At 38.4% G+C, this 3,828-nt stretch overlaps 1 pseudogene; it reads right to left on the reverse strand.

The window, feature by feature from the left end:
* Positions 1-2,058: 2,058 nt before the first annotated feature.
* Positions 2,059-3,019, reverse strand: LOC123939326 (annotated as a pseudogene).
* Positions 3,020-3,828: the final 809 nt, after the last annotated feature.

The raw sequence follows: 3,828 nt of genomic DNA on the forward strand, positions 1-3,828 counted from the left end.
AAATTGATTTCTATGCTTTCTGTCTTTCTCAAAGGTCATTTTCTGGAAGAAGTTTCCTTCATTTTGTTTCCATTATCAATATATGCTTTGTGATAGATTATTCCCTTTAACATAACTGCAATATCCTGCAATAATAAAAACATATTGATATCATATCCCTTTCTAACCACTACTCCAATTATTTGCTCTCATTTAAAAAAAATGTATTTTAACTCTACTCATCTTGTCCACTTTCTCCCCTTCTATTTTACTCTGAATCCTCTTGGAGCACAACTTCATTGGAATTGCTTGTATTAAGGTCATCTTTGTGTTGACAAATATAGTGGCTAATGAAGAGTCTCATTGTTATACAACAAAAAACAGCATCTAGTGAAGTTGATTACACTCTAGTTTTGAAGTTTTCTCACTTCTATCTGAGATATTACTTCTTCTTATTACATCAATCATGGTCTCCTATCTTACTTTCTTGCCAGCTGAACAGCTGCCTTAGTCTTACATCTTTATTCCTACCTAAGTTTAAACTAATTCTATGCCTTTAAAGTATTCACTCTACTCTGGAGACTACCAAATTTAACCCAAAGAGCCACCCAGGAATCCCTGAAGACTACCAAATTTAAACCTTCAGCCCTTAACTCCAATCTGAGCCCCAGTTGGCTTCATATATCTAAGAGATATTTCAAAATTCTCTCAACAACTAAATCCTTGATTTCTTCTACCCAATTTTGCCACTCTACATGTTTTCAAAAATCTCATGAAGCATATATCCTAGATTCCTTTCCCTTGAGGATAATTGACTTATTTTTCATTTCACTTGCTTTTCTAATAGTCATCCTTTCCATGAGCTAAATCCTCTTTGTAGGGGTGCCTGGGTGGCTCGGTGGGTTAAAGCCTCTGCCTTCGGCTCGGGTCGTGATCCCAGGGTCCTGGGATTGAGCCCCACATCAGGCTCTCTGCTCCGCGGGGAGCCTGCTTCCTCCTCTCTCTCTGCCTGCCTAGTTGTGATTTCTCTCTGTCAGATAAATAAAATATTTTAAAAAAGCAGGAAAAAAAATAAAAAAAATAAATCCTCTTTGTAACTACATGACTAATCCTTCTTTCCTCTCACGTATAGATTCCTAAATTTTTTTCCTGCATACATCTAGTTCCCTCTTCTATATACCACACACATAGATGTATCATGGAAGTATGCATATTTCACACACATAGACATAGCGTGGAAGTATGCATAAAGTAGTGCACATAAAAATATACATCTTATCAAGCAAGTTATGTTTATACAGAAAATTCATCAAAAGTTTTCCTTCTCAGTGCAAAGAAACTGAATTGAATCCATCTCCTGTTGATGAATCACACAGAATTGGACAATGTAAATTTTCTCCCATAGACATCACTTTTCTGCTATGAAAATATCATGGAAAAAGGAACAGTAGTTCTCTTTGATATCTCTATCCCTTTTGAGTAGGTATGTAATGCCCGAGTTTACAACATTCAGTCAGTTTAGCTTAATCAGTATTTATTGTGGCCTAGTGGTTGACAGTCACTATTTTTGCACAGGTGTATGAAGATGATCATAGAGGTTAAAATGCTCTGATGCAAAGCCAATAAAGACCATATTAAGATTGTGTGATTTCTATCCTTTGTCATTTGTAAATTGGTATTGTTTTTCTTTATTGTAACAAAAATACACAATTATTGGCAACAAAATTCCTTAGCTTTGTAAGGTGTTTTTGGGTTAAGGGTGAAAGGACTTTCACAGGTTTGCTGTGAACTCTAAGATATGTCTTTTTTCCCCTTTATTTAATCTGAGAGACAAGAACCAGAATCAAATGAATTCTTTAACTGATGTAATAATATCTCATTGTTGGTACCTAGCCAAAATGTGTCTGCACAACTAATGAAAAATCTTTGTTTCCCTCCCCTAGTAGCAAGAAGCCAGCCAAGGAAAATCCTCTTGATTGGCAATTGCAAGTAATCTTTGACAGCTGAACAAATAGTCATATTTGAAACAGGACAATAGAAAATGTTCTTAGGAAGACCTATTGTCAGTTTACTGGATTCTTAAGCATCACTTGTGGATACTTTTTGAGAAGATGAGATTTGTGATAGTATCTTTTTAAATGCCCCCATTACATCCTTGTTTCTGAGGCTGTAGATAAGAGGATTGAGCATGGGTGTGACAATGATATAGAAGGCTGACACTACCTTGTCCTGCTCAGGAGTGTGAAAAGACTGGGGCAAAACATAAGTGTAGAAGGCAGCTCCATAGAAAATGCTGACTACAGTCAAATGGGACGAACAAGTGGTAAAGGCTTCCGGCCTTCAGCAGAGTGCATTCAGTGGACAGTTAACAAGATGAGAGAGCAGGAGGTTGAAATGATAGAGATGGGGATAAGCAACATGTGTACACAGCAGATGTACATTAGAGTTTCATACAAGGATGTGTCAGCAAAGGCTAGTCTGAGAACTGCAGGGATCTCACAGAAAAAATGGCTGATACTGCGGGAGCCACAGTAGGGGACATTCATGGTGATGGGGGTGAGGTGAGCAGAAAGCCATCCAGGGACCCACCAAACCAGGCACCAGCAGCCAGCAGGAGACACACCCTGCGATTCATCAGGACTGGATACCTAAGAGGGTTACAGACAGCCACATAGCGGTCATAAGCCATGAGGCCCAAGAGGAAGAACTCTGAGCCAATCATGGTCAAGTAGAGGAAGATCTGCATGCCACAACCTACAAAGGAAATGGTCTTCTCTTTAGAAACCATGTCGACCAGAAGTTTTGGGACAGTGGTACAAATGAAAAGGGTGTCCATGATAGAAAGCTGACTGAGCAGGAAGTACATAGGAGTATGGAGACGGGAGTCCACCTGAATCAAGACTATCATGACCAAATTTGCAGTTACAGTCACCACAAAAATAGCAAAAATAACAGGAAAGATGATCCCTATAGCTTTATTGTTCACCAGAAGCCCCAGGAGGATAAAGTCAGAGGATAAAGTTATATTCTTCATTGACATTGATGATGGAAGCTCCAGTAAAGCAGGAAGCCACAAAGACCAGGAAGGAAAAGGAGAGAGGACACTTTCAGTATGGATGAAACTTACAATGGAGATGACACCTCAGAGAGTGCTGGATGGGCTAAAATTTTCTAAGTCAAAATGCTAGAGAAAAATGAACAGATCAAGAGACAGATGTTAAGATGGAAACTGCTGATCTCTTCCTCCGTGTTGGAGAACAATTTATATTGTGTTTATGTTCATGCTGCAAGACATAGATTACGCTAACTGCATAAAAATGTTGGTATTTGCAATACCTGGATTAGGGTTTAACTATATATTTCCTAGTCACTCTCTGCATTTCTGGCATCCAGAACGTTGTCCAGTCTATAGTAGCTCTAAGTCAGTACTGGTTGGGTAAGCCTCATTGATTCACTGATTATTTGGATGGCAAAGGCAAGCAAATTGAGTAACTTAGGAAGTACAGAATGTAAAGAAAAAAAAATTTCTATGTGTCTTCATTATTCTCGCTATTTCAACTCTGACACTATTGTTCACCAAAATTTTGAGGGTTTATTTTCCATAATAAGCAATGTACAACTCTTTAGACAACGAGCCGGGTGTTCTACAATTTAATGTAATACTCATACCATCTACATAGAGATAGCTTAATATCTTACTGCTTAACGGCTTAGTCCCACAAAACTGTTCCCCAAATCGGATACCAGTTTCCAAATAGAGCTTATCACTTGGGCTTCTGAACCACTGGCTCTAAATAGAATGAACCCACCCCTGGGTTCAATTAATTTTCTAGAGTGGAAAATATTTTA

This window comes from Meles meles, chromosome 3 (genome assembly GCF_922984935.1).
Source record: "Meles meles chromosome 3, mMelMel3.1 paternal haplotype, whole genome shotgun sequence".
Lineage (NCBI taxonomy): Eukaryota > Metazoa > Chordata > Mammalia > Carnivora > Mustelidae > Meles > Meles meles.